The sequence below is a fragment of the Enhydra lutris genome, unplaced genomic scaffold (assembly GCF_002288905.1).
Source record: "Enhydra lutris kenyoni isolate GAN:26980312 unplaced genomic scaffold, ASM228890v2 scaffoldscaffold65, whole genome shotgun sequence".
Lineage (NCBI taxonomy): Eukaryota > Metazoa > Chordata > Mammalia > Carnivora > Mustelidae > Enhydra > Enhydra lutris.
This window is the reverse complement of record NW_019154149.1, coordinates 9,153,439-9,164,887: the sequence shown is the minus strand read 5'-3', so window position 1 is coordinate 9,164,887 and position 11,449 is coordinate 9,153,439. Positions and strand designations below refer to the sequence as shown.

At 39.8% G+C, this 11,449-nt stretch overlaps 1 pseudogene; it reads right to left on the bottom strand.

Moving 5' to 3' along the window:
- LOC111158967 overlaps positions 1 to 8,552 on the bottom strand; it is a 10,251-nt pseudogene extending 1,699 nt beyond the window's left edge.
- Between the last annotated feature and the right edge of the window lie 2,897 nt (positions 8,553 to 11,449).

The window sequence follows — 11,449 nt, the reverse complement described above, 5'->3', positions numbered from 1 at the left end:
AGAGAAAATGTATCTCCTATCTAAATGAGGGGCACCACCACTTACTGGCTCTTTCTTTCACTGAATCTTCCTGGCTAAACACTATCTGAAATGATCCCATAATTTGCATATCTGCTCTTGCCCTAGAGAAAATGTATCTCCTATCTAAATGAGGGGCACCACCACTTACTGGCTCTTTCTTTCACTGAATCTTCCTGGCTAAACACTATCTGAAATGATCCCATAATTTGCATATCTGCTCTTGCCCTAGAGCCTGTTTAGACAACAACAGAAAATCTCGAGGCAAATTCATAGCCCTTAATCTCAGCCTGGGTCCCTGATACTTTTGGCCATCATTTTTGCTTATAATTTCTTTCAGTGATTCTCCCAAAACCTTCTTAGTCTCTGGAAGTCTCTTACTCAGCCACCAGTAGATAATGTTCATCAGGAGTAAAAGTCATCAGATGTGAGTTTACCCAGCTTACTATTCTTCTGCCTATACTACATTTCACCTACACCCGATCTTTCATCTTGCTTCTCTTATCAGTGGAAGTTGTATTTTTTTTCTCTCATTCAAGTCCTGATTCTTGGTCCCATTGTGAATTGGCTCCTCTTCTGGGACCAATTAGCTACTCTTAATTCTATGTCTTCATTCTCCCTCTCTCTAATTTCTCTACAGTCTATCTATCTATCTATCTATCTATCTATCTGTCATCTGTCTACCGTATTCATCTATCTCTTTGTCTACACACATATGCACCCGTATTCAAGTAATTCTCTTTTAAAAGTGAACAAAAATTCCCATGAACTTACATTTCCTTGTAATAATCACCCATTTCCCTCTTTCCTTTTAAAGACATTCTTCTTGGAAGAATATTCTGTACTTGCTTTCTCCACTTCGTTTGCCATGCAAATCTCATTGCAATGTAATACAGTTGCTCTTCTCACCACTACCACCTCCTCCCAACCCCCAAAAGTCTTTTTACCAAGGTGACCAGTGATTTCCAAGTTGAAAAATACAACTGAATACTCTTCATTTCTAAATCATTGGATCTCTCTGCTATATTTGAAATTGGTTCCCACTCCCTCTTTCTTTTAAAATACTTTATTTCAGGGGTGCCTTGGTTGGTTAAGCTTCTGCTTTAAGCTCAAGTCATGGTCCCAGGTTCCTGGGATGGAGTCCCGCATTGGACTCCCTGCTCAGTGGGGAGCACTTCTCCTTCTGCTGCTCTCCTTGTCCTGACTCCCTCTCCTTCTGCTGCTCCCCCTGATTGTTCTCTCTCTCTCTCTCTCTCTCTCTCTCTAAAATAAATAAAATCTTTTTAAAAAGGCAAAATTTTTTTAAAAAACTACTTTATTTCCTGGGCTTCCATAATACTAATTTTTTCCCCTCTGTCTCTCTGACCACTCTTTTCCAGTTTTCTTCACTAGTTTCTTTTCTCTTTCCTAAAACATTGGTGGGATTCCAGTGTCCCTCCTTGGCCCAATGTTTTTCTCTTTTAAAATTCTTTTCTTGAATCATATCATCATATCCCATGGTTTCAACTACAACTTGGTTGGCAATGACGTCTAAAATAGGATATTTCCCTCTCCTGAGCCCCAGATCCAAATTTATAACTTCCTGTTGCTTGTTTCTAGTATCTTAGTCCAAATGTGACCCTAATTGAAGTCATTATCTATTGCTTATTTCAGTAAATTGTATCACCTATCTAGGCACCTAATAATGCAACCTGACAATGATTCTACATTCCTTCCTATTTTTTACTGCCCTTTCCTTCTCCACCCTTCATCAATCAGTAAGTACTCCTGATTTTACCTATTAATCATTTTTTCAAGGCTTTTTCTGTCTATCCAAACTATTCTCTGCCCTAGTTCAGGCACCCAGTATCTCTTGTTTGGACTCCTGCAACTTCTTCTGAATAGCTCTTCTCACTTTTAGTGCTCAGGATGATCTTTCTAAAACAAATTGACCATTAGACCTCCATATTTAAAACCTTTGATGCTTAATTATCATCTACAGAATAAAGGTCGATATTTACCATAACTTAGAAGGTTCTTCATGATTTGGTCCCTATGTGACTCTTAAGCATTATTTCCTACCATTTCTCTCTTCTGTACAGTCTACTACTATTAAACTACACATCATTCTCTGTAAATACTAGTGCTGACTTAGACCTACTGTACTTTTCTTTCCCACCTTTCTTCATCTAGAAAATTACAACATACTGTCAGCAATAATTTCCTCTAGGAGACTTTGGGCTAGGATATGTTCCTCCCTTCATTTATGCACACTTTTAGCATAGTACATATCATATTTTACTGAAATTTTCTGTTTAATTGTCTCTCTATTGAATGATAAGTTCCATATGGGCTGGGCTTGCATCTTTTTTATCTTTGCAGTTTTATTTTTGGCACATAATAAGCATTCAGTAAATATTTGTAAATGATGTAGTCATATTAATCACTAGGCAGACCTCTTAGATACTCCATTTTATTAATCCTTCCATATCTAACCATTCACCAATGTCTAGAATATCTCTCCAACCCGTTTTCTTCCCTCTTCCATCACTACCGCTACTGCCTTACTTCTGGACTTTATATTTTCTTGCTTGTACAATTTTTCCCTCCTATTTATCAACTACACTGTAGCCAGACTAACTTTTCCTACTTACGGATTTAACAATGTCATTCCTTTGCTAAATACTGTTTGGTAGTTTGTCATTTCTTTTAGGGAAAAGAACAAACACCTTAGTCTGACTTTCAATGATGCCCCTTTTACACTTTTCCAGCTTCATCTGTTGCCATTCCCCTCCATACACTCACACACCTCTACACCCCATTCATACCAAAAACGTTTTAAATTCCCTAATCATATGAATCTATTTCATGCCACTATGGTTTTCCCTATACAGCTCTTTCTGCTCAAAATTATTTCACTTACCCCTTGTTCCCAAGAAAAATACCAACTCAGACTGGTTAACTACTAACAGTGCCTGGTATGGTGCAGATGCTCAATAACTTTTGTTCAGTGAATAAGTGTATGAATAAACCTAGGTGGTATTTCAGTATAGGTATCATATAAAGACAAGAGGAGAAAATAATTGGAAGATAATAAATGCGTTTGGGAAGTTTATGAGACTGCAGGAAATAATTCCTCTGATCTGAGAGAGTGTGGGAGAGGACACTAAGGTAAAGAGTTCATTCTGGAATCTGACAAGTAATCTGTTTCATCAGTCATACAATGCCAACCATCCCCTCCATACACACATCCCATTTCTTTCTTCCTTGGTGGTAGGCATTTTTCAGAGAGCTCAAGCAAAGGGACTTACTGTGGATTAGGTTAATCAGTTTTCTTTTCTAACATTTAGTAAGCAAGCTGCACTAAAGAAATATCATTTTTAATACAGGAGAAGAGTAGGACCAGTGCTATGTATTGAATCTTAGCATGGGAACCAAGGCATGAGTATCTCAGTGGTATTTGGATAGAGCAAGAGGGCATATAAAAGCACAGAAAGATTGAATATAGAAAGAATGCTGAGAGGGAGATAATGATGCATGAAAATAAATTATAAGCAGAGTTATGAACTTAAGTCTAAGTTAAATTGAGCAAACATACTTAAAAGGGGACATGTAAAGGCTTTCAAAATTCAAATTTTGAACAAAACAGAGCAGACAAGAGGAAGAAGGAGAAAAGGAAAGAAAAGAGGTCTCCCAAATGGCCATCTAGTCAGGACGGAAACAGTTTAATGTTGACACAAACATGTTGTCTGGTGTATTCGTTTTTCTATTGCTGCTTTAACAAATTACCAACAACTTAGTGGTTCTTAAAACATAATAAATTATTATTTACACTTAAACTTTGAAATGTCAAAAGTCCAAAATTGGTCTCACTGGGTTAAAAATGAAGGGTTGGCAGGCTTGCATTCCTTCTGGAAGTTCTAGGAAAGAATCTATTTTCTTGCCTTTCCAGGCATTTTCTTGTCTTTCTAGGCATTTTCTTGCCTTTCAAGCTTCTAGCGGCTGTCTATATACCTTGATACATGGCCCTCTTCCTCCATTTTCAAAGTCAGAAGTATCGGGCCAAATCCTTCTCATGCTGTCATCTTCCTGGTTCCCTCTCTTCTACGACCCTCTTCTACTTATAAGGACCCCTGAGCTTATGTTGGGCCCATCTGGATAATCTATCTCAAGGTTAGCTTACTAGCAACCTTAATTCTATCTTCGACCTTCATTCCCCTTTGCCATGTAACCTAACATATTCACAAGTTCTGGGGATTGGGAAATGGACATCTCTGGGGAGGAGACTCATTATTCTATACCTGGCCTTCCCAGTGCAATATGAGAATATGAAGATGAACTATGATCAGGAAGCAAAAAGAGAGGCTGGGCAGAGGCTCCCAACATTCCTTGGACCTGGCCTTAAGGCATCTGTTAAACACTAGGTAGATAAAACTGCAGGATGGAATATTGAGGCCAGCAACCTATGTGCTGCTCTGAGAGTGCAGGTGGATGGATAGTTGGGGTTGAGCTAGTCTCAGTGTTCTGTCCCTCTAGAGCCAGGGATCTGACAGATCCCCTGAGGCCCTCTCACATCCTGGCAGCGGTAGGTAATGCCATCACCATCCCCTGAGACCCCAAAGTTTTGTCTCCTCTTTAAATGACAAAAAAAAAAAAAAAAACAGCGTTAGAAGAAAACATCTGACCAAATGATGTGTGGAATTGCTATGGCTGCTCCTGCTGACTGCAGTCTCCAAGGGATAGTTGAGCTGAGCTCAAGAGGAAGACAGAACCTGTGCAGGAAATCTTTTACCAGATTGATTTTGCCCTGAGTATATTGCGTTTTCTGCCAGCCATAATTAAGCAGGGTGCACTGTTCCCATTCTGATAGTCATTTTCATATTCATTACAAATAAAAAATATTTTATAAATCAGCACAGACCTATGTGAATGGTAGTTTGAGTAAGGACAGAAACATAGAATTGCCTGACCCATATGAAGTCTCAGGTCAAAGGAACCTAGGTTTACTTCTAGTTTCAGCATTTTGAAATGCATTGCCATATTAATTAGAACCTGAAATGCCAAATTATGCTCAGAAGGAGCACATTACAGGATCAAAGATGAAGGAAGATTGCCACTAATGAAGAAGAACTTTTTTTTTCTTTTTGCCTTTTAAAAGTAAACAAAACAAAGGAAAAAAGGACAAATCCTCTCATTTGAAGTAACTAGTACCTCAGAAACACTGGAACCTGTATTGGTAACTAATATAGCTTGTATGCACCAGTCAGGGTTTGGTCAGAGAGGCAGAACCACCTTGAGTGATAAGAGAGAAGGGATTTACCATAGGACTTTGGCATTATGCTATTGTAGGATCTCGTTAAGCAGTCTATGGAAGGCTGCTGCTTCTGCATCTGTTTTTGAGTATGAAGTCATCAGGGCTGGCAACCGGGGAGAAAAGATGGGCATGAAGCAGGGAGAGCAGGGACAGACTGGAACCCGTGAGGTGAATTGGAATATAGAGAATGAAGGAGAGCCATCAAGGACAAACTCGAAGCTACAAGAGCAGATAAACTTATAAAGACAAACTGGAATGCCTGAAGACAATTTGGAAACTGTATCTTCCTCTCCCCATCACAAACTTCAGTGATGTGGATGACCTACAGGATCTTCATCACATGAACCTATTATCACACTTCATTATCTGTAAAATGAGTCCCTTGGTCAGAAGCAATGCTGTTGGAAAATCATGAGGGAGAAGAAGATACCGATAGTGGTTTTGGCAGAAGCGCTGCAGACAGGAATGGTAAATCCATGTACAGAGCAAGTGTCTGTTCTGCTGAGAATATGCCCTTTTCCATCAACGCAAGTAGTCTGGTGCAATTGTTCTACCACCTGGAAGCTGGCTGGTACCTCTGGGGAATGGTGCCATATTAGGAGCTCACTGTCGATCTCTGCTTTTGACAGGTTGGGCACTCAGCAGTATCTGTAGCTGATAAACCTTGGTGGGTAGAAGTCCATGTTGCTGAGCCAATGCATAATCTCCAGCTTTTGTTCATGGATACACTGGGCGATGAAGGAGCAGCTGGGAAAATGGGCTGGCTATCTGACTTTTACAGTACAGGTACTTACCCTTCTGATTATTAAGATACTCCTGTGCTGAGGTCACTCTGTGACATTCATGTGGAACACATGTATCTTCACACTCTGCCCATTCGGAAAAGGACCATCCATGTATTTCTTTCCAGATCTCCTCGTCACCATATTTCTAAGTATTTTTCCAAGTCCCCGAACATCCAGCCAAACCACTAGCCAAGCTCATGAGTCAGTGGAGATTTGTGCTTCCAGCCATCTCTCCTTTTGGGCACCATGAACAACCAGGAGCACTGATTAAAGTTTTGCCTACTGGAAGGATTTCTCTTTACAACTTTTTTTCCAGGGGCGTCCAGAGTGCAACTAGAGTAGTACATCTGTCAACTTTTGGGTGGTGTCTACACATTGTAAACTGAGCTCAATTTTGTTACTCTTCAGATAAGGTCAAGTAAGTCCCCAGGAGATCATTGGTATGGGTGGGAAGAGAGAAGATAAAGTAGCAGTAACGAGAGGGATGGGCATCTGGGCCACTTGCTCATGCAGCTTACTTGTACTTCCAGGACTTGTTTGAGTGTGAACTAACGTATACCTTCCACCTGATGATAGACTGCTGCTGTGCAGGACCAACTTCGTGTCCCCGTGGGTCAAATAACACCCAGTTTACGAGGGGTAACTTTGAGGTCTCCACGGAGGCACAATAGTAAGCTGTTTGTCAAGAGGAGAATGCCTGCAGAGGATGCTCCCAAATCATGAAGGCATATGCTCTGATTCACCACCAGGGGCCTGACAGAAGCTTCTCTATTTGCTACTGACACTTCAAGCACCATTAGATTTGTCGGGTAATACAGCCTAAGTGATTGAGCAGCTTGCATAGGCCTCTGAATCTGATGTAGAGCCTTCTCTTGTTCTGAGCCCACAGAAATCTGGCTGCTTTTGGGTTACTCAGTAGATGGACTGGACCCAAGTGAGGACCAAAAAGAAAACCCAAATGCCTTGAAAATCCAAAGAGGCCCAGTGAGCATTTTGCCTCTATTACCAAAGAATATACTGATTTGTTCCAACATGAAACCGTGTCTGGAAGAGCAGCTGTACTTCGAGTTATGACGTGATTAAGTTTATGGTAATACACTGCCATTCATTCTCCATGCTCTCTGCCTTCTGCACAGGCTAACAGTTGATTTGGTTGGGGTGTGGTAGGTAGAGGCAGTTTTAATGGTTTCTACTTGTTAGTGCTTACCCTAATAGTCCTCACTCTGTAGATTATGAAGCCGAGGGACTCTGCCAGTTGCTGAGTGTATCTGTTCCAACCATGCATTTGGAACTGGACAAGTAACCACGGGGTGGGACTGAGGACTTGCTGGTCCACTATGAGATAGATCTGAGGTAATACTGTACTGATTACCTGACTTACAAAAACATCCTACTCTGGTAGATTACAGTGGTCTTTTGGGTCTTTAACAGTTAGTGTCATTCATAGCTAGTATCCAGTACTCCCTCAAATTTCTTTTTCTAAAAAGATTATTTATGAGAGAGAGAGAGAGAGAGAGAGAAAGAGAGAGAGAGGGAGAGAGCATAAGCAGAGGGAACAGCAGGGTCTCCGCTGAGCAAGGAGCCTGATGCAGGGCTTGATCCCAGGATCCTGGGATCATGACCTGAGCCAAAGGCAGACGCTTAACCAACTGAGCCACCCAGGTGTCACTCCAAAAGAATTTTTGTATGTTAAAGTAGCTTCACAGGATCCTGATCCCCCAAATTTCTGATTATTCTGGTTTCCTCAATATATATTCACCCTGATAAGTGGACACAGATCTCTTTTTCCACCTTCTCCAGTGCACTTAGAAGCAACCAACAAATCCACTCTATTCCCTTTTTCCCACTAAAATGCTATATGACAACAAATACTTGGTTCCTCCCAAATCTTGTCCTTTATTACAGGTGTCTTACAGGTTGTGACTTAGGTAACTGTTTGCTGTTACCTAACATGGGCTCAGAGTATGCCTGTTACCACTGGAAACAGAGTAATTAGTGCCTTTAGATCTCATCAGCTCAGAAAATCAATTATAAATCACCTAAAAAGATAAAGGGGATCTATTCTTGAGGCTCTGTGTGTACCCTGGAACTACTTCTGGTCCCAAACACTATATGCTATAATATATAGCATGCATTTGATCAGAGAAGCAAGCTGGCATGAAAGAGAAGAAGGGATTTATCATAGGGATTTTACTTTTTGCTACTGGGGGATCCGTGTAAGCTGTCTGTATAAGGCTGTTGCTTATGAACCTTGTGATGGTATGAAGTCATCTGAAATGGCAGTCAGGAAGGGAAATGGATATAAAGGGGGGACTAGAGTAGATAAACTGGAGCCCATGAGGACAAACTAAAACCTCATCCAGACTTGCTGCTGCAGACCTACAGGATGAATTGTGAGAGCTGGAGTGTCTGTTGCTGCCCTGCACCAGCAGAGTCAGCCAGATCAGTGACGCCATGGCTCCACAGCAAAGGACCTGGTTCTTTATCAAATTTCAGAGTGTGAGAATGGTTACTAATTTACTTCTGCCTTCTCGATCTCATGTAAATTTGTCTTATGGAAAAGTCTAACCTGGAACCATACAAGAAGAGGAACTCAGAAAAAAGTAGCCCCAGCCTTAGCTAAGTCCACACAGAACTAAGCCACCATACTCTGCACGAATCCGGCAAACACTTACCAGGCTCTTCTTATGATCAGGTTTAATGGCAGGTGCTTAAGATACAGAGCTGTGAGACACAGGCCCTGATGTCAAGAAGGTTCACAGTCTAAAGGCAGGGGGAGGCTAATTATAATGTTAACATAGTATGTGCTATAACCAATACCATCACCTAGAATTCATAGAAGAGGCTCAATAAATATTTGTTGGAGTAATGCATATGATAGGAGTACATACTGCTGCTACAGGAATGCAAAGTTGGGGGTGCCTAAGGCAGTCTGAAGTATAAAAAGAAGGCATAATGGAGGAAGTAATTCCTGAGCCAACTCTTTTTTTTAAGTTAACATATCATGTATTATTTGTTTCAGGGGTATAGATCTGTGATTCATCAGTCTTACACAATTCACAGCAGTCCCCATAGCACATACCCTCCCCACTGTCCATCACCCAGCTACCCCATTCCTCCCACTCCCCTCCCCTCCAGCAACCTTCAGTTTATTTCCTGAGATTAAGAGTCTCTTATGGTTTGTCTCTGTCTCTGGTTTCATCTTGTTCCATTTTTCCCTCCCTTCCCTTATGATCTCTGTCTTGTATGTCAAATTCCTCATATCCTGAGCCAAGTCTTAAAGACTGAGTCAGAGTTAACCGGGTGAAGAAAAGGAGAAAGGAATTCTAGAGAGAGGAAAGGCATGGGATTGGAAGAGCGTACCACATTTGGGAAATCAAATAGAGCATTGGGAGGGTGGGAGAGGTGGAGAGGTAGGCAGATCAAATAATGAAGGATTTGAATGCCATGTTAGGAGTTCTTTGTTGTTGTTTTGTTTTAAGATTTTATTTTAATCTCTATACCCATTGTGGGGCTCGAACTTACAACCCCGAGACCAAGAGTCACATGCTCCACCGACTGAGCCAGCCAGGCACCTCAGATGTTAGAGGAGTTTTGATTCCCAGTCTTAGCACCATTTATCTGCCCACTTTATTCTACATTAAGAGTGTCTTGTCTATTCTTGACTCTTTGAGTTCCATATAAATATATGAATTAGCTTCTCAAATTTCATTTAAATAACCCAAACCCTGGATTTTCATTTGTATTGCATTGAATCTATAGATCAATTTGTAAAAATGTCTGTACTCTCCATATCAAATCCACCAATGTTTTATACCACCATTTATTTAGGGATTTAAAAATTTTCTCTCAGTAGTGTTTTGTAGTTTTCTGGTCTTGCCCATCTGTTAATTTTTTCCCTTACTATTTGATGTTTCCTTTTTAAAAAGTTTTTATTTTAGTTCCAGTTAGTTTACATACAGTGTTATTTATATTAGTTTCAGGTGTACAATATAGTGATTCAACACTTCCATACATGTATTTGATATTTCTGATGCTATTATAAATATACATTTTTAAAATACTACTTTCCAATTATTTGCTACTGGTTGTAGAAATACAATTTTTTGCATTGGCTAATGACCTTGAAAATTTACTTATTATTTCTTATTGTTGGTTCTTCTGTACTTTTAAGTTTATTTCATGTATTTTGCAAGTATTTTCATTTTTATTTTCCAATTTTTATACCTTATTTTATTATCTCTATTTATTTTCTATTTTATTTATTTATTTATTTTAAATCTTTATTATCTTTATTATTATTAACTTGTCTTTTTGCATTGGTTCTCATCTCTAGTGTAAGATTTAATAGAAGTACTAATATAAAGCATCCTTACAGTGTTCCTGATCTCAGGGTGAGAGGTGGTATGAGCCTTAAATATTTTGCCATTACCTATAATGCTTGCTGTGAGCTTTTATTGGGCAAATATTCCTTATCAGATTAAGGATGTGCCCTTCCCTACTTAATTTGTTAAGGTTTTCCCCTTAATTTTGAATGGATATTGAATTTTTAACAAATGCTTTTCCAGTATCTATTGAGAAATCCTATGATTTTTCTCTTCTGTTAGTTAGGTGAATTGCATTGATTTATCTTTGAACATTAAACTACCCCTGCATTTCTGGAATAAACCTTACTTGGAAATGTTGTATTCTCCTTTTTTGTATCACCGAGTTCAAGTTGATTATTATTATAGGTTGGGTTCCCCAGGGTTAGCAAATTCTTAAGATAGAGTTCAATATGTAGAGTGTTTATTAAGTGGTACCTTTAGGCTAAACATTGTGGAATGGAGGTGAAGGGACTAAGGATAGCCAGAGGGAGATGTTATGATTCAATGAAATGCAAGAACCTCAACTGATGCTGTGGAAAGGTCTAGAGCTAGAATGGCCTTTCAGTATTGTGTTGAAGGTATAGAGCATACAAGAAAAGAAGTTAGCCTCACTCTGTTTTCACTCCAGCTTGGTAAGATATTCATAGGACTAGCATAACAACCACCAGAAGCACTGTAGTTTTGAAATAAATCCAAAGCTATCTCCATGAGGGTTGGGGAGCAAGAGAATATCTGGCCACTATTTCCATTTGGATTTGAGTGTCCACCTAGCCAGATGTGTCCCTCATTGAAAAGAAAGAAAAACTTTTGCTACTCTATTTCTAAAGCATTCTGTGAAGGGCATACACCCCTTTGGAGCTGTTTCCACTTTAATTTCAGACTCCATTACCACCGGTGTGCACAGTCGATGTACTGGCATTGATATTAACATTTATACTTCCCAGCAGTCAGAATGCCAGGTTTCTGCTCATGTACAGTAAAGAAGC